Genomic DNA, 19,999 nt, shown 5'->3' with positions numbered 1-19,999 from the left:
TACCGAATCTGTAAGATTCGGTATTTACTGATTCTGTAAATACCGATTCGGTATCCCCCATTGCTTCCTATGGGCCTTGAAGCCCATAGGAATCAATGGGCATTACCGAATTGGTAATTACCGATTCAGTAATTACCGATTTGTGCAAGGGTGCAGGGGGTGTCACTTTGACACCCTCCAGCACCCCAAAAAAAGGCATGTGAGCCATGTGGCACACAGACATGCCCTAAGGGCATGTCTGTCTGTCACATGGCATAGGTGTGCATGCACACATGTGCATGCACACCTGGATTCGGTATTTTAACACCCAATTGGATTGGGTGTTAAAATACCGAATCTGAAGGGCCTGTGGGACTGAAAGTAGTCCCACCTACATCCCAAATTTAAAAAATCGGTAAAATCACCGATTCGGTATTTTTGCGATTCAGTAATTTTACCGAATCGGTAAAATACCGAATCGGACAAAAAAAGGTCCCCTACATCTCAGTAGGCCAAATACCGGTCGGAAACGGCCGAAATCGGCCGTTTCCGACCGGTATTTGGTACCTACATCGGGCCCTTGGAGAGGGAGTGCCCCTAAATAATGTCCAAAAACTACTGGCACTTTATTATCACAAAAATGGACAATTGGTGCATCCTTTTCACTCCACGTAGGCTAGTAAAGCGAAGCTGTTGGGCAGTAGGATGTAATGAATTCTGGTGGCTAAATTACACTCAGCATAAGACCTGCTTTGAATCCTGTTTTCCTATTTCATCAAGGTCTGTAACCTTGTGCAAAGTCACTGCTACTGGTTACCTCTGTTACTTTGTCTTTTGTTTCATCTTATAAGGAGCTTACAGGTAGATTCATCAAGCCGAAATCGGCTCGCAAAGGGCCAGATTCTGGGAATCTGGCCCTTTGAAAGCGCTATTTTTGCATTTGGGATTCATCATCCCAAATGCAAAAATCGCAATTCTAGAAATCGCTAAATTGCGATTAATTGCATTTAAGGAATCTCAATTTGAGATTCCTTAAATGCAATTCATGAACCAATTTAAAATTGCGAATTCGCAATCTGGGGCCGCTATTTACCGCGAAGTCTAACTACGTGGTAAATAGCAAAAACTTAGAAAAATGCACGTTAGTGCATTTTTCTAAGTTGTATGTTACACACACACATGTCCTTTGGACATGTGTGTGCGCAACACCAGTGTACATTACCATTTCAGGGGTGCTACAGGGTGTCCTTTGGACACCCTGGCACCCTTGAAATTGCTTCCTTATTTGCGATTCGCTAATTGCTAATCGCAAATAAGGAATGCCTCCCCATCCATTCCTATGGGCCTTAGGCCCATAGGAATGAATGGGAAAGCCATTCATTATTTACGATTAGCAATTAGCTAATTGCAAATAAGGAAGCAGTAGAAATCGCATAAAATATTGCGATTTCTACATGCATCCGGTTTTGCGAGTCTTTAATAGCGAATCCTTAAAATTGGCTATTAAGGACTCGCAAAACATGACCATGATGAATCTGGGGGTTAATCTGGTGTTCCAGTTGGCAATGTAAGGTAAGGTATTTTATTTGCACCTATAAAGTGAGAATGCTTTAGATTTGCAGATACCATAAGTGATACCACACCAATGAAAGACTGCAAACTATACAAGAGGCATTCGAATAACTGTATTTATGAATTTATTTATTTAATGCTATTTTATATAGCGCAAACATTACCCGAAGGTGTCAGAGCGCTTTGCAAAAGAACCAGTTGTGTTACATAAGGACTTTGGATTAGATGAGTTACATAAGAGATATAAACAGGAAAAAAATTGCAACTGTACAAGTGGAGCGAAAGGAGGGAAAAATTGCAAATGTACAAGCTGTAGAGTCACTCAAGGAGTAGATACAAACAGATAAACTCTAAAATCACATAGGAATGGTAGTAAGTACAAAGGTCTACTAGATATACTAATGGTTAGAGTTATATATTCAAGTGGAGTGAAAGGAGGGAAAATTGCAAATGTACAAGTTGTAAAGTCACTCAAGGAAGAGATACAAACAGATATATTCTAAAAACACATAGGAATGGTAGTAAGTATGAGAGTCTACTACATATACTAGTGGTTAGAGATATAAATATAAACAAATTGCAAATTCACTCAGGATTACGGGCCATATGTATCAAACAAAATTGCATTCGCAAACGGCGAAATTCTGAGAATTTCGGCGTTTGTGAATGCCAAATGGTATGTATTAAGGCAAAATAAGGAATCGCAAAATTTGTGATTCCTTATTTTGCATTCATTCCTATGGGCCTTTAGGCCCATAGGAATGAATGAGGAGGTATTCCTTAATTGAGAATCGCAATTTGTGATTTGCAATTAAGGAATATGTAGGATTCGCTAAATTTATTGCAAATTCTACATACATAGCATTTTGCGATTCTCAAATAGCGATTCGCAAAACATCGCTATTTGAGAATCGCAAAATGACTTCTTAATACATATGGCCCTACATTTTAACAGCGATTAGGCTTGGACAAATATATATTCCATATTTACAGAGCAGAAAATTCTTGCCATCATTCAGCCAGGTGTTCAGGTGGTGCTGCACTCAAGGGTGTTGGTCTTGGGCCTGGAGGGATACCTGAGTTGGAGATGTCCATAGGGGTGAAATGCCGGATGGTGGTGAGGGAAGCAGCATGCTGGATACAGGTTGTACAGGGCCACACAAAGTAGGCAGAGTAGGCAAAGGTGAACAAGGGGTTGGCCGATGCTCTCCCCCTTCCGATCCCTGCTGTTTTAGATAATAACCACAGCAATTGCTTCTGGGAGGGGGAGGCTTCAATGCACAGATCATACCCTGGCATGGGCCACCATTTTAAGGCCAGGCATGTTCCAGAGTTAATGCAGCAACTGGCACATGTAGGGGTGCGATGCTCCCCCACAGGGCAGCGGTCGTCTCGGAGCACGGCAGCCTACCTGCTCACAGTGGACAGAGTGCTCCGGTGTTGGCCCGCAACTCTCCTCTCTCCCAAAGTCAGGAGCTAAGTCCAACGGTGCCATTTTGGAACCAGGCATCCCAAAGGACTAGTGTTACCGGGATTCAGGTTGAGGCTATAGTACGAGAGTCTCTCGCCCGCTGACCTCAGGTGGGAGGTGGCGGGTTGCTCCTCACTGCTGCGCCTTCAGCCAGTGCGGGTTCGGATCCTTGACAGCATCAACGTCGTGTTGGCGGGAGAAGGGGGCCTTCCCAGGTCCGGTCCTGCGCATCCCAGCGGGTATTACGGCGTGCTCCGCAGGTGCCGCGACAGTAGGACCGCTACCTTACCGCTCTTCAAATGTGAATCCTCCGCCCCGTAAATTGTGTAGCAGGAGCCTCGCGGTCAGTAGCGGGCTCCGCCGATTGGGAGCAGTGCTGCCCAGTGCTAACGTTTCAATTATGGGAACTCTGGCAGAATTTGTGGATCTTGGCTGTGGCTCCCCACTTCCCATATCTCCTGCTGCGCCTTCTTCCACACATTCACACTGTTCACCATCTGCATCACCCAGAATTTGTCTCCTCAGTGTCCGGTATCTGCATGTCTTCTCTTTCCTGGTCTGAGAGTGTCGCTTCTGTCTGCGTACAGAGCTCTCCAGTTTCCCAGGAGCATGCGTTAGTACATGTACATGTAGTAGCCTGTCTAGTCCAGGAACTTTCTTTAAAGTCTGCTAAATGCAGTTCTGAATTTGTATTAGAGTGTAAGGGACTATAAATCCAAGAATGCACAGAAAAACTTAGATTGGCTGAGCTATTTTCATTTGTTAATGGGAATGTGAGGGCTCTGAGTGTATTAAGAAGTAAGTAAAGCCTACTCTATATTTAAAACAGGAATTGTTACTCTCCTGGTAACAACCTCAATGTCCTGCCACATATACAGGTTATCCTCATACAAAAAATAGTTGTAGGTGCAAGGGGGTGTCGCCACAGGAAAAATGCAGTGGCCCTGCCTTGGCCTCCTATTTGGTCTACCACTACCTTCATTGCTACTATACTAGAAACAAGCCTATAAATGAAACTCAGCCCTGGAGAATTTTCACATTGGCACTAAAAAAAGTTAAGGAATGTGATCAAACTCTAATCATGAATTAGGCTACACTCATTGGGTCAAATAGAAAAGCCTAATGTATATTCATAAATTTAACTTGGAGATCGTAGATGTTGGTTTGGTTTCTTCATTGATGAGAGGATTGAGGTAAAGCAACGCGTTTTGTACATTAAAATGAATCTTCTTGAAGGCAAACACGAAAGTTTCAGCAAATACTGGTCATTAACTTCAAGTCTTGACAGCCATTCATTCACAATCTCTAGTGAATGTATCATATGAGAACAACACAAATCTTCAGTCAATCCAAGGATATGAAGGTATTACAAACCCCCAAATTTGCTTAGTATTCTAAAGTCGAATATATGGATTGAGGTACAGATTCCGCAACAGCGCATGGTGACGGCTAACATGGTGTCAGCTCTTCATGCTTGAATTTCTATACAATTGTAATTTAATGTGGTAGTAGCTGTATGCTGAAAGTGGTGACAAACATCTCTGCAGCAAGTTAGGGTACACGTTTATGTTCTTTTAAGTGTGACATGTAGTAGATGGCAAACATGTTATTTTCTATACGTACGCTGAAGGATTTTGGATCAACCTCCTTAAGCCATTAACTTCTTTAGCCCAGCTACTTTTAGCCTTTGACTTGAGATATTGTAGATCACATATTGGATCAGCCCACAAGAGTATTTTAGTCATCTTCTTTTCACTGGCTATTTGGTTGTATTATTCCCCTCTGTTGGAAAGAATGAGTGAATACTTGACAGCTGAAAAGTACACATCTTCATCACATATATATTTCTTCAACTCTTCCTTGCATACACAAAAAGTTCATTTTTTAAATTGGTTTGCACTGTAACAGGTATTTTTATTGCTCTTGTCATCATAGGGGTGCAAGCATCAAATCTGTGTTTTTAGAGTGTGGAGCTCCTGTGTGATTTTGAGTGCATTCCTGTGCATGTGTCTGTGTTTGTGTACAGAACCAAGGGAGAGTGTCCTTTAGTCTGATTTTCCACTGGACTCTGGTGTGCTTTGCAGTGTTCCATTAGAGTGTGGTTTAGGAAGGCCATCTTGCAGTAATGCTGTTTGTATTTACCTCTTTGTACAGTGCTTTTTATAGTGCTGATGTATTGCTAATGTCAAGGAGATATACGAAAGGATGGATATAAATAAATAGCAAGGCGATGGAGGGGCAGCTTGAAGTAAAATGGAATGCAGTCTTATGAATTAAGATGGCAGGCAGATGGTTATTGCAGCTTTATTAATTACTTTCTCTCTCAAAGTTTGTATTCTGCCATTTATGGTTAGTGTGGCTACAATGAGTATTTGAGATATTGCTATATCATTGAAATAGGTACTAGTAGCTGAAATATAATTATGGTTTACACTTGGACTGGTGAAATTAGAAATACCAAAATTGTGCCAAATGTGTTGCCGTGGCTGACTGAGGGGAGTAATGTCAGTAGTCAGTATGCGGAGACCCTTGAGAAGTGCCTAAAGTCCTTTGAGCAATAGGCACAATAGAAATGCAGTTAGTAGTAGTAGCAATCATAGTAGTAGGAGTGTAGACGTAGGACTGGTACCACTGAGAGCCGCAGGTCTGTTATGGCAATGAGAAAGGAAAAGCTGTAGCGAAGAGTAGCAACAACACGCTCTTAGTACATTGTAGGCAGTTGTATCTTACAGAGGATTGTTGATGTGTCTATGACAGCATTCCATGGACCCGTGCCGGTAATATGGTGTAGCGGAGAGGTATAGTGGCGCAATGCAAATAAAGGAAATCCCTCTGGAGATAATGCAGGCACATATGTAGCCCATATGTGATTTGTATTACAGAAGGGATTGAGTGAGCTTTTGTGGGTCCTTCTGTAATACCAAAGTGTTCCCGTGTACAGAAAGCAAGCACACACACCTATTGCACCTCCCAGGCATTTTGTGTAATATGGTCCCTGGTGGACATCATGCACACTCACAGTGGAGAAGCTGACAGCAGTCAAAAGTACAGAGAGAAGGCCAAGGATGCTCCACCTCACCAGGATAAGCTCACGAAGGGTCCCTTCATCAGTTTGAGAGGCTGTATTCGGTACCATCACCTACATGTAAATACACCACCTGAGAATGCGTGATCTACATCTGCAGTGCACCCATACTGCAACCCCAAGTACCTATATCATGGAGGAGAACCCTTAAATATATGTATTTTTGTTCAGTCTTGGTTGCTAAATGTTTACTGTTTTATGACTCCTTCAGTGCGCATTTGCTGTTTTCTCATCACTTTCATAATGCGGCTGTACTGCACTGTCTCGCTACAAATGGTGCATTGTGGGGACAGTATTTATTTGGGATTTCAATTCTTTCCGAGGTGGAAGACCGAGTTCACATTTGACCCACTCTAACAGTGGTTATAAACAGGCATTGGCGAAGCCAAAAGGTGTCGCTTTTGGGACCTTTTGACTTTGGCAGTATTTATTAGCTATACTGCACAGCATATTTGATTCTGTGCAGCATAATTAAAGGTTTAAAAAGAAAGCCTCTGATGTGGCCACCCACATCATTTTGTAGGTGTGTGCACAATAATTGTGTAATCAGCTAACCTAAACTCCATTCACACTGTAACACTGACAGCAGGATAAAGGGTGTCAGTACAGGAATTTTGCTCCTGGGACTCGCACTCGTTCATAATAGCAATTAATTCTAAGAACCTACATTTCTTGAAAGTAGATTCGTGGGGTTTCTATGTCAAACAGCAGATTTGTTAGCCTACCCTTCTTTCAATAACTGTCCTCTGCATAACGTGGATGTTTGCAGGCTTCTCAGAGAGGATGTTGTTGCCTTTGCTAGACATTCTGTTGGAAAGTAAAGCCCCATGGCTTTCATTGTCCATGGGGTGATGTTTTGCACTCTAGAATGCAGGGCTTTCTCTTTCAGAACACAGGACCAATCACATGGTTAACTCTAAAGCGACTCAATAGGCTTTTAAGAACCAAGGGCCAGATGTACTAAAGAATTTTGCTATTGCAAACTCTGCAATTCACAAAATAACTTGGTTAGTGACTATAAAATTTCTTTTTGTAATGTGTAAAACCAATTTTATGAGTCAGAAAAGTTTTCCGGTTCTGAGACCCACACTGGAACACAATTTGGCAATGGCCTTCCAAATTGCAATTCGGTATGGTGTATGTCATTGGTTTGGGAGAGCAATTCTAGTTGTAAATCATTGATCAGTGGTCAGACCGAAATGTCAAAGGCGGTAAAACTGATTCGTAAAGGGAATTCTTTTGGCAGTCACCAGAGGACCACTGCCTTCCCTGGTGTTTTCCCAAATGGGATATTTAAATTTTTTTTTAAAGCTGCACTGGTTCCTATAAAGAACTCATGCTACTTTAATAAAAAAAAATGCTCATTTGGGAATGCAGTAACAGAGATGGTGGTCTGCTATCTCTTTAAGCCCACCATCCCTGTGTTTGTAGCCAATCGGAAGGGATCAAAATTGCAGCCTGCGTAATTAATAATTATTAGACAGGTCATTCTTTGACACTCGGCAAATGGTGATTTTGTGAACCGACCTAAAAGTATGTAGGCCGAGTTGCTAAATCAGAGTCCGTTCACAAAAAGTTAGTGTGCAATTTGCGATCCCTTTTTGCAAATGGAGCCTTAGTAAATCCGTCTCAAAGTGCTCTTACATCACATATACCACACATCCACGTGAGCTAGCGAATGACTCACAAAAACAATTTAAGAAGTATAGAGCAGCACGCAAGGAGTCTTACATCAGCAGATGAAGTAGAAAGGCAAAGACCTGTAGGATGGCGGACTAAGGACCATGTCTATAACATATTGACATATATACATCGTCATAGGAATAAATTATATGTTGGATGATCCTATCCCAAATGTATAATAACACAGCCACTAAATGTTCTGTTGTCAGGAGGGTAGGACGAGGAAGGTGTGTCGACGTTTCGACCCCAAAAGGTGTAGGCTAGATCCTGCCCTACTGCGGGGTCTTCTTCAGGACAAGTGGGGGGGTGGGAAGGTGAAGAAGGGCACCTAAGAATTACAATTGAAATTCTGTTAGATTAGGGAAAATACTGCGTTGTTACTTACTATGTGCAAAAACGGTCACAATACATTTACCTAAAAACCACAGCAAAGTCGTGTGGTACCGTCTGTAATGGGAGGTGGGCCAGAAGGCTCGAATGAAGAGGGAGAGCGTATGAACCTAAAAAGAAATTAGGTTTCAATTAAAAAAGTGGGCAAGTAAAACAGAACGTCCCACATTAAGGTAGAGTTATAACAATACAGCGTGCTTGATTTTGAAAGCATCCAAACATACCCAGCCAGGTTAAAAATTGGGTAGAACAAGTCATACACCTGAGGAGTGACCAACCTTGGCTCATCCAGGTAAGATCACGTCGTCCCGCCAATATGTACATCATTAGGGCTTTAAAGATTGTTAGCATCATGCTCAGTCTCACCGCGAGTTGAAAGACAAATTGTAAGATATGTAACCTGCTTAATAAATCACACATGACAAATGACAAAGCCGGATTACATCTGCCAATGGTCGGGTGTTCAGACAATAAAGGTGACCTCTCGACAAAGTTAATCGCATATTTACCTATAGGTCATAAGTTCGTCCCAGGCCTCATGGGCATTACTTCGAGGGATGTTGTCAGGAAAAACTTCAGGGGTATTAGTCGGGCCTGTTAAAGGTGAGGTGGGGGAACTGATTAGGATAATGTAGAATGTCATAGGGCGAGACACAACATTGCTCATAGTGTGCGGGTTCGGCCGAACTTACCGCATCTAATCGGCGCGTGTGCATTTAATGCAAGCTCCGGGGGTCCTAAGCATCCGTCTCCAATTTGTAGAACAAGCGGTCTGACTCACCGGGTTTCTTAAACGTGAGTGGGGCTGACGCGTCGTGGGTGTCGCGCGTGTGTGTGCAGCAGCTGGATGGCTGCTTTTCATCAGACCAATCACGGGCCTTCAGTAGTTTCAAGAGGAAAGACTACTAAATTGTAGTTTGTTCGGTCCGGCTCAAAATAAGCACACCGAAATATGTGGAAAAAATATATTTAATGGCATGAACCCAATTTCTGTCCTAATGTGAGTGTTGCTCCTGTGTGTCAAAAAACTAAAGCACCAAATTATCGATTTTCTACGAGGTATTAATCATCCCCGGATTCCATGGATGCAAATAGCCCAGAGTGAGATCTATTTAACAAGTGCATTGCTGTGTATAAAATTATAGTTTAACAGAGTTAGAATATCATAGTTAAAATAGACTGTAATTTCTCTAAATACACAGAGACAAGAAATTTTTCATTATGCACATACGGTTATATCCGTTCAGTTCATGGTTAGATAGGCATACAAAACACCATTGCATATCGCTCGGCCAGTCCGATTCATAGTCAGATAAATCACCAAACAATTAACAGAGAATTGACCAGGAGTTAATTAGTGGGCAGAAATATCCTAGGAATGTGCTACACATTATTATATATGATGATGCAAAGAGATTCAGAACACACAACGTATTTAGTAGAGCAGAATCAATGTAGGCATGCTAACTGAGCATAGCTAGTATCATGTTCATTCAACCCATGTTGTATGGTATCCAAACGGTTTATCCATTTACTTTCTCTTAGATTCAATATGGAAGTGATGTTGCCACCCCTGGGCCCTAAGGACACTTTTTCCAAAACCACCCATTGTATCTCCTCAACAGTGTGGCCTGACCTTCTGTAGTGATCTACCAGTGGTGCCCCAATGACCTCACATCTGATCCTACTCTGATGTTGAAGAATGCGTGCCTTGACTTTTTGTTGTGTCTGTCTTATGTAGGCTAAGCCGCATGGACATAGGATACTGTAGATGACATTGTTTGTGTTGCAGTTAGTGAAAGTCTTTAGGTCTATAATGTGATTCTTGTAGATGAACTGTTTTGCTTGTATCCCCATGGGACAGGCTTTACAATGTCCACATCTGTGATTGCCCGCTATAACAGGTAAGTTCCACATAGTTTGTAAGGAGGGAGGCTCAGGGGTTTCCAGTAAGGAGCAGACTACATGATCCCTTACACTCCGTGATTTCTTAAAGGAATGCATGGGTAACTGCGTTTGTCCAATTTCCTCAGATACTAGTGGCCAGTACTTATTGACGATTTTCTTTAAGTTGTTACTTTGTGTGCAGAATGTGGTTACACAAATCATCCTCTCTGGCGTGTTATCGTGTTTGAGCTGCGGGTGAAGAAGTTCATCCCTAGGGCTGTACCAGGCCCGTTTCTGTGCTCTCTTCACTAGTCTCCGAGGATATCCTCTTTCTTGCAGCCTTGTACTCAGGTCTTCAGATTCTGTGAAGTAGTCTTCTTTACTAGTACCTAGGAGAAACTTGCAAAAACCCTCAAGGATTTTGAAACCAACACACAACAGAGAAAACTTGAAAAACTTGCCAAAGATATCAGGTATTACGAAAAGAAAAATACCTATCCATACCTCAACGAGGATTACTACAAACAAGACCAACAAGGTCGCTTCACAGGAAGGGGGCGAGGAAGTTTGCGCGGACGCAGGAACTTCACTACATTCTCAGACTCTTCATACAGTGGTGATAGTGACAACGACCAAGGGGCTACTAACTCTGGTTATGCTTACCAGAGTAATTGGAACCAACCTCAGGGATCCTTCCATCAACCTCAGTCTTTTTTAGGAGAGGGCCAATGGCGCCCACCACGCGGAAGAGGCAATTGGCAGAGAGGCACAACCAGAGGTCAGAATTCCAACTGGGACAAGAGTCGGGGCCAACCGCCAAAACAAGTACACTTCCAACAGGAGAGCCACGGAGAAATAGCGACACGACGGAAGGTATACAGATGGTAGCCAGCAGAGCCAGCCCAGTTGTAAACCTGTCCTCCTATGTTTTGAAAGAAAATGAGACAGACATTCTTGCAAAAGGTTTATCCTTCGTACCCACGTCCTTCCCTAATCGTTTCTCTGTGAAAACTGAACTGATGAGATTCTTCAGAAAAATCAGACTACGATACTTCTTCAGGAACAGTCCTCCCTCCAGGAATTCTTCGATTACGGGTTTAAGAGTGCCATCTACTTTTGTACCATCAAGTAGCATGATGTCGAACCAGATTTTGGCATACGAGAATATGGTGCTCAGAGAAGTGGATAACACACTATCAACACGAAAACATACGAAACTCATTGTCAATCATGAGGAAAGAAGAGCCCTGTTAACCCTGAGAGATAACAAAGCAATTGTTATCAAACCAGCGGACAAGGGGGGAGCGATCGTGATCCAGGACGTGGCAAAATACAAGGAGGAGATCATGCGACAACTAGGAGATGGAGTAAGCTATGCAAAACTACGGAGGGATCCTACCAAAGATCTAGCATTTGAGATCCTGGAGGTGACTACAGTAGGCCGAGATCAAGGATTTTTGAGTGATTTGGAGTTCAAGTATCTCAATCAAAGTAGCCCGAGGTTTCCGACAATATACACTCTACCCAAAATCCACAAGAGCATGCAAGACCCCACAGGACGCCCCATCGTCTCGGGATGTGGATCAATCCTCGAGCCCCTCTGCAAGTACATTGATATTTTTCTAAAACCACTTGCAGAAGGAACCACTACTTACCTAAGGGACACCATGCAGACTATTAGTCTAGTTGATGGTTTGGAATTCAACACGGATGAGCAACTATTGGTGACATGTGACATAGTGTCACTTTATACAAGCATCCCACAGGTTGAGGCGTTGGAAGTCATGCGAGAAGCACTGTACGGACGAACAGCACCTATGCCGGTGCCAACAGAGTTTATTGTCTCATTATTGACTATCGCCATGAGGAAGAATTTCTTCATGTTCCAAGGCAATTTCTACATTCAAACCAAGGGCGTCGCAATGGGGGCAGCCTTTGCGCCAGACCTGGCCATCATTTACATGGCTGACTATGAACGGAAATATGTGCTGAATCAAAACAATCCTTTCAAAGATAACGTCACGATGTGGTACCGCTATATCAATGACGTCCTGATGCTTTGGACTGGCCCCGAACAAACTCTGAACCAATTCCACCAATGGCTGAACCAACAAAGCAGAGACATTCAATTTACCATGCAATGGAGTAAAGAGAAGATAGATTTCCTTGATATCACAATCTTCTGCACTGGGAACACTTTGGCAACAACGTTATACCGCAAAACCCACTGAGCGGAACTCCCTATTACTTTACAATAGTCACCACCCGAGGAGTTTAAAAGACAATCTACCGGTTGGCCAATATTTCCGAATACAGCAGAATTGTACTACTTCACAGAATCTGAAGACCTGAGTACAAGGCTGCAAGAAAGAGGATATCCTCGGAGACTAGTGAAGAGAGCACAGAAACGGGCCTGGTACAGCCCTAGGGATGAACTTCTTCACCTGCAGCCCAAACACGATAACACACCAGAGAGGATGATTTGTGTAACCACATTCTGCACACAAAGTAACAACTTAAAGAAAATCGTCAATAAGTACTGGCCACTAGTATCTGAGGAAATTGGACAAATGCAGTTACCCATGCATTCATTTAAGAAATCACGGAGTGTAAGGGATCATGTAGTCTGCTCCTTACTGGAAACCCCTGAGCCTCCCTCCTTACAAACTATGTGGAACTTACCTGTTATAGCGGGCAATCACAGATGTGGACATTGTAAAGCCTGTCCCATGGGGATACAAGCAAAACAGTTCATCTACAAGAATCACATTATAGACCTAAAGACTTTCACGAACTGCAACAAAAACAATGTCATCTACTGTATCCTATATCCATGCGACTTAGCCTACATAGGACAGACACAACAAAAAGTCAAGGCACGCATTCTTCAACATCAGAGTAGGATCAGATGTGAGGTCATTGGGGCACCACTGGTAGATCACTACAGAAGGTCAGGCCACATTGTTGAGGAGATACAATGGGTGGTTTTGGAAAAAGTGTCCTTAGGGCCCAGGGGTGGCAACATCACTTCCATATTGAATCTAAGAGAAAGTAAATGGATAAACCGTTTGGATACCATACAACATGGGTTGAATGAACATGATACTAGCTATGCTCAGTTAGCATGCCTACATTGATTCTGCTCTACTAAATACGTTGTGTGTTCTGAATCTCTTTGCATCATCATATATAATAATGTGTAGCACATTCCTAGGATATGTCTGCCCACTAATTAACTCATGGTCAATTCTCTATTAATTGTTTGGTGATTTATCTGACTATGAATCGGACTGGCCGAGCGATATGCAATGGTGTTTTGTATGCCTATCTAACCATGAACTGAACGGATATAACTGTATGTGCATAATGGAAAATTTCTTGTCTCTGTGTATTTAGAAATTACAGTCTATTTTAACTATGAAATTCTAACTCTGTTAAACTATAATTTTATACACAGCAATGCACTTGTTAAATAGATCTCACGCTGGGCTATTTGCATCTATGGAATCCGGGGATGATTAATACCTCGTAGAAAATCGATAATTTGGTGCTTTAGTTTTTTGACACACAGGAGCAACACTCACATTAGGACAGAAATTGGGTTCATGCCATTAAATATATTTTTTCCACATATTTCGGTGCGCTTATTTTGAGCCGGACCGAACAAACTACAATTTAGTAGTCTTTCCTCTTGAAACTACTGAAGGCCCGTGATTGGTCTGATGAAAAGCAGCCATCCAGCTGCTGCAAACACGCGCGCGACACCCGCGACGCGTCAGCCCCGCTCACATTTAAGAAACCCGGTGAGTCAGACCCCTTGTTCTACAAATCGGAGACAGATGCTTAGGATCCCCGGAGCTTGCATTAAATGCACACGCGCCGATTAGATGCAGTAAGTTCGGCCGAACCCGCACACTATGAGCAATGTTGTGTCTCGTCCTATGACATTCTACATTATCCTAATCAGTTCCCCCACCTCACCTTTAACAGGCCCGACTAATACCCCTGAAGTTTTTCCTGACAACATCCCTCGAAGTAATGCCCATGAGGACTGGGACGAACTTATGACCTATAGGTAAATATGCGATTAACTTTGTCGAGAGGTCACCTTTATTTTGTCTGAACACCCGACCATTGGCAGATGTAATCCGGCTTTGTCATTTGTCATGTGTGATTTATTAAGCAGGTTACATATCTTACAATTTGTCTTTCAACTCGCGGTGAGACTGAGCATGATGCTAACAATCTTTAAAGCCCTAATGATGTATATATTTGTGGCGGGACGACGTGATCTTACCTGGATGAGCCAAGGTTGGTCACTCCTCAGGTGTATGACTTATTCTACCCAATTTTTAACCCGGCTGGGTATGTTTGGATGCTTTCAAAATCAAGCACATCTGTATTGATATAACTCTACCTTAATGTGGGACGTTCTGTTTTACTTGCCCACTTTTTTAATTGAAACCTAATTTCTTTTTAGGTTCATACGCTCTCCCTCTTCATTCGAGCCTTCTGGCCCACCTCCCATTACAGACGGTACCACACGACTTTGCTGTGGTTTTTAGGTAAATGTATTGTGACCGTTTTTGCACATAGTAAGTAACAATGCGGTATTTTCCCTAATCTAACAGAATTTCAATTGTAATTCTTAGGTGCCCTTCTTCACCTTCCCACCCCCCCCACCCCCCCCCACTTGTCCTGAAGAAGACCCCACAGTAGGGCAGGATCTAGCCTACACCTTTTGGGGTCGAAACGTCGACACACCTTCCTCGTCCTACCCTCCTGACAACAGAACATTTAGTGGCTGTGTTATTATACATTTGGGATAGGATCATCCAACATATAATTTATTCCTATGACGATGTATATATGTCAATGTGGTACTGAACTTTGAATGTACATAAGACCACTTGCTATTGTTTCTATAATTTGTTTTCTATTTCCACACTATCCTAATCACGGTCCCCTCCCTCACCTGTCCCCCTTTTCTCCTACTGACATTGAGACTATATGTCTACCACTTGTTGATTGTTCTGACAATTGATTTGCATGTGAGGATGTATATTAAAGAACATCACTCACACTATTCTGTTTACAAAATTGATTTTTGAAATATTTGTACTGTATATAATTGTTATGTGCATTTAGTATGTTGTTCCAACTGGGACCACTTTATATATAACATTGATTACCCAGGTCCCAGTGCTTTTGGGTTAACCCTTATTGTGTAACATGTCTATAACAGGCAGTCTTTTCAATTAAGAAGGCATTAGACTGGTAGGACAAGAGGCATTGCAACAATAGAACAGTATGCTCACTACCTCAACAAAGAAGGCACAAATCTCAATGTTTAAAAAATAAAAACTTAAAAACACTGAAAAGAATATATTACAAATATAAATAATATAATAACTTTAATACATTGCAACCAACCACAGAAAACCAAGCAAAATAGACATATACAAAGAGACTTTTTTGATTTTTTTGTAAGAGTGGTGGGTTTTAACCAATGTCACTTTATGCCAAATTATTAACCTACTCATCAATGGCCCGTGGTATATCTAAATTTGCCCCACCTCGTCTATTTGTAGAGGGCAGATTCCAGTTTGAAAAAATCTAAAATGTGGTCTGCCATTGGAAGAAGTGAAGGAGATTGTTAACAATCCAATTCTGTGCATTGGATTTAGTGATATACAGAATGCCTTGATATTGTCTGTGAATCCATCATCTGTTCCTAGAATACCACTTCGAGGTGACAGTCTGAAGTAAGTAGTCTGAAATTGGAGTTTTTGACAATAATGTGTCCCTAAAATTCCTTAACAGCCCAGTATTCAGCAAACGTACCTCCTCGTCAGCATTGTTTACCTCACAACGGGGGAATTAGAATCCTTCAAGAGCAGAAATCTCATGGAATGAGGCAGAGCACTTCCTTGTTTTTGACCGAAGGAATTCAGTTACAAATAAGTCCAATCCCGTGGTGGCACATGAGGCTTAGAACGCGCAAAGCAGCCACCCCTGCTCCGGGGCACTCCCACCAGCACCACAGACTATGCCATCACTTCAAGGGTTGCTTGTACAGCCTGAATATTGTATGAGCTGCACATGGGTAAACAATTCAATACAGATGCGTTGCTCGGAATCCAGCAGTATGGGCACACATAAAAAAAAATAATGGCCACTCACATAAAATATACATCTCTTGTGACACTTGGCCAAACTCTCAGCCACGTCTTAAGCATTTTGCAGCTAGCGTGCTCAAGGTCTTGATGTTACATGTTGCTACAATCTTGAAGGAGGGCAGTAGGTTCGTGTCTAATCTTGTTTGCGAATTCCTCTGCTTGCAGCCCTCATTGGTAGACTCAGCATGCTCACATTAGAGAGCTACCTGTTTACACTCAAGGAAACGTTTAGTAGTTAACGCAGTGTGGCGCGAGGCCCGCACAGCTGCGCGCGGCTCTCAGCGCCGAGTGTCGGAGGCGCGTGCTCTGGGTCTCCTCTGTATTACTAATGCATAAGGCAGGTAGAAAGCAGAAAGATGCCTTCAGAGTTGACGTTCAAAGGTTACTGTATTTGTCGGGAGGAAGGACGGCCAGGCTGTTGTCACTGCGGACCACTTTGGAGCTAGTGCAAAAAGCTCCCTAACTCCACCCCATTGAGGTTTCAACAGAACCAGAGACACACTCAGATAACAGCACATTCATTGTTTGTCCATTGTATAGCGCTGCTTATCACCCATCGCCATCAGAGTATTCAGGGGGCATATTACCAAGATTAAGCGATAATTATCGCTTAACACCGGTTAGCGGCAATTTTATTATCGCCGAGCTCCGTCGATTTTTATGCAGATAAACCTTAATATTATCAAGGTTTATCTCAAAAGCAATGAAAATCGGCCAAAATGCATGAATATCGCTGAAAAGTCAGCGATATTTATGCATTACCGAGCTATTTATTTATTTATTTATTTATAACACTTATAGAGCGCACTAATACCAATCGGTGTCCTGGCGCTGAAGTGGTAACTCCCTGAGAGTGAGCTTCCAGAGCTAGAGGGTAAAGAGCCATGTTTTCAGGTTTTTCCGGAATGCCAACAGATTCACATTTTGTTTGAGGGTAAGAGGCAGGGAGTTCCATGCCATTGCTGCTCCCCTGACAAAGCTCCTGCCCCCCCCAACGTGCCTTTCTGATGCGGGCTGTTTTAATCAGCCCCATGCTGGCCGACCTTAGTTGACTCTCTGGTCTGTACCATTGGAAATGATGCTGAAGGAACACGGGGCCCAGGCCATGTAGTGCCTTAAAGACAATACAGAGGGCTTTGAACAGAATCCGCTACCGCACCGGAGCCAGTGCAGCTTCTCCAGTTCCCTGGTGACTGAAGAGAACTTGGGCAAGCCCCCAATGAGGCGGGCAGCCGCATTTTGTAGGACCTGAAGTTTGTTGAGCAACCCCTGTTGGGCCTCTAAAAAAAGACTGTTACAATAGTCGAGGCGTGAAAGAACGAGTGCCGTCACCTCCGTCTTTCTACTTCCCTCCGGTAAGAAGGGGAGTACCTTCCTAATAATTTTCAGGGTCCAATGTATAGAGGAAGTCAACGCCTTGACTTGGGGTTTAAAAGAAAGTTGGTTGTCGGTAATGACTCCCAGATTCTTCACCTTTAGAGCAGGAGATGGCGGAGAACCCATGTCGTTAGGCCACCAGTTAGGACTCCAAAGGTTGGTGTTTGACCCAAAGATAAGCACCTCAGTCTTGGAGGAGTTCAATTTTAAACAGCTTTTTGCCATCCAGGAGCTGACTGCTGACATGCAGTCCTGGAACCTGGCTGTCACCCCCAACTCTGTCCCAAGAAGCACCGAGACCACAATCTGGGTGTCGTCTGCGTAAGATGTTAACTCGAACCCAAAGGATCGGATCACCGGGGCAAGAGAGGATACGTAGATATTAAACAAGGTGGGGCTTAGGGAGGATCCCTGAGGGACCCCCCCCGGAGTTCAAAAGGTCTTGATTCGAAATCACCCATAGCCACCACTTGTACCCGGTCTTTTAAGAAGGCTTTCAGAATGTTAAGAGCTTGACCCTGGACCCCGCAGCCCTCCAACCGGTCCACCAACATGGCATGGTGGACCGTGTCGAAGGCCGCAGACAGGTCCAAAAGGATCAGCACTGCCTGGCCCCCATCATCCAGCACCTTCCGGACCTCCTCTGTGGACTTAATCAGAGTGGTCTCAGTGCTGTGTCCTTCCCTAAACCCATGTTGGGCCGGGTCTAGACCCTTCGAGTTCCGCAAGAATGCACAGAGCTGGGCGTTCATGATTTTCTCAATCAGTTTTGCCGGCAACGGCAACCTGGCTATAGGCCTATAACTATTAGGGTCCGTGGTATCGAGCGAGGGCTTCTTGAGAATTGGGCAGATCGATGCCCGCTTCCACACTTTGGGGAAGTCACCCTTCTCAAACATCAGATTGAAAATGCTAGCTAAGGAATCTGAAATTGGAACTGCTGCCAGCTTTGCAATTGATGTAGGGCAGGGATCTTGGGGTGAGCCTGATTTGGTTGCCATCAGTAGTTTTAACACATCGCCGACAACTACTGGCTCAAAGGCCAAAAATGTAGCCCCCGAGGATCCGACACAATGGTTCCCATGGGACCCCACCGAGAGGCTGTGTGCCACCTGAGGTTCAAGAGTGGTAAAGATTGCTTGAACTTTGTTCAGGAAGAAATTTGCCAATAATTCACAAAGTTCGATATTAGGTGGCACTGTCACCGGTTTGGGGGAGGTCAGACTGGCCACCGTATCGAAAAGTTCCTTAGCTGAGTTCTTGGCCTTCTCAATGCGGTCCGTATAATAGGCACTCTTAGCTATCCTAATGCAATCTTTATATACCCTCAGGCTGAATTTTTGTCTCTCTTTATCTAGCTCGTTGTAGTTTCCTCGCCAGATCCGTTCTAACTTTTTGCATACAGCTTTAGCTTCTCTAAGCTTGTTGGAAAACAATGGAGCCGATGGAACCGACCTAGTGGGCCGACATCGCTTAGGAGAGACTAACTTATAACAGGTCCTATCAATCCACTCCATGTACTCGGTGGTAGCTGTGTTCACGTCTGCAGGCAGGGCCGACCTAGAGGCCGTTAGCAGCTCCTCCAAGGCTCTGCCATCAAGGTTTTTCCAAGCCCTGCATATCTTGGTTGTTTGGCTCTTACACAAAGTATTCTTAACCAGCGGGCTGAGGATGGTAAACAACACAGCTCCATGATCAGTCCAGGACACGGGTTCAGCTTTAGAAAATACCAGATCAGGAGTGTTGGAAAATATCCCGTCTAATGTATGACCGGCCTGGTGCATTGCCCCAGAGACCACCTGGGTCAGACCTGCTGCAGACATTACTTCAGCTAAGGCCATGGTGTCAACATCTGAAGTGCCTTCTAAGTGAAAGTTAAAATCACCCAAGACCGTGAAGGAGTTGGTACAAAAGGCTTCCTCCAAAATGCTACCAACTGTATCAAGAAAAAGGGACTTCGTTCCAGGGAGTCTATGTAAGAGGCAGCCCTTAAAAGATTGATGACTGGAAAGTTCCAACTTAAACCCCAGGGCCTCACATGCTAGTGAGGTCACTGGAAAAAAAGAGTCCTTGAATGGACGCTTGATAGATAATGGCCAGACCTCCTCCCTTTTTCCCTGGTCTGTCAAGAACAAAATTAACATAATTCGGTGGCGTAGCCTTTACTAGATCGGGACTAGAAGCTGCATCCATCTAGGTCTCGGTAATAAAGACTATTTGGGCTTTCTTATCCAAAATCAGCTCAGCACACTCGGTGCTATGCTTTACCAGAGATCTGGCATTAATCAGTATACAGGTAATAGTTTGATCTCCTCGTCTTTCCTTAGTAGTTGAAGTACGAGTAAAGGCCCTAGTTTTACCGCCAATAATAGGAGG

This window comes from Lissotriton vulgaris, chromosome 5, assembly GCF_964263255.1.
Source record: "Lissotriton vulgaris chromosome 5, aLisVul1.2, whole genome shotgun sequence".
In the NCBI taxonomy this organism is placed as follows: Eukaryota; Metazoa; Chordata; class Amphibia; order Caudata; family Salamandridae; genus Lissotriton; species Lissotriton vulgaris.
The sequence above is the reverse complement of the archived record's forward strand: the minus strand, read 5'-3'. Positions refer to the sequence as shown.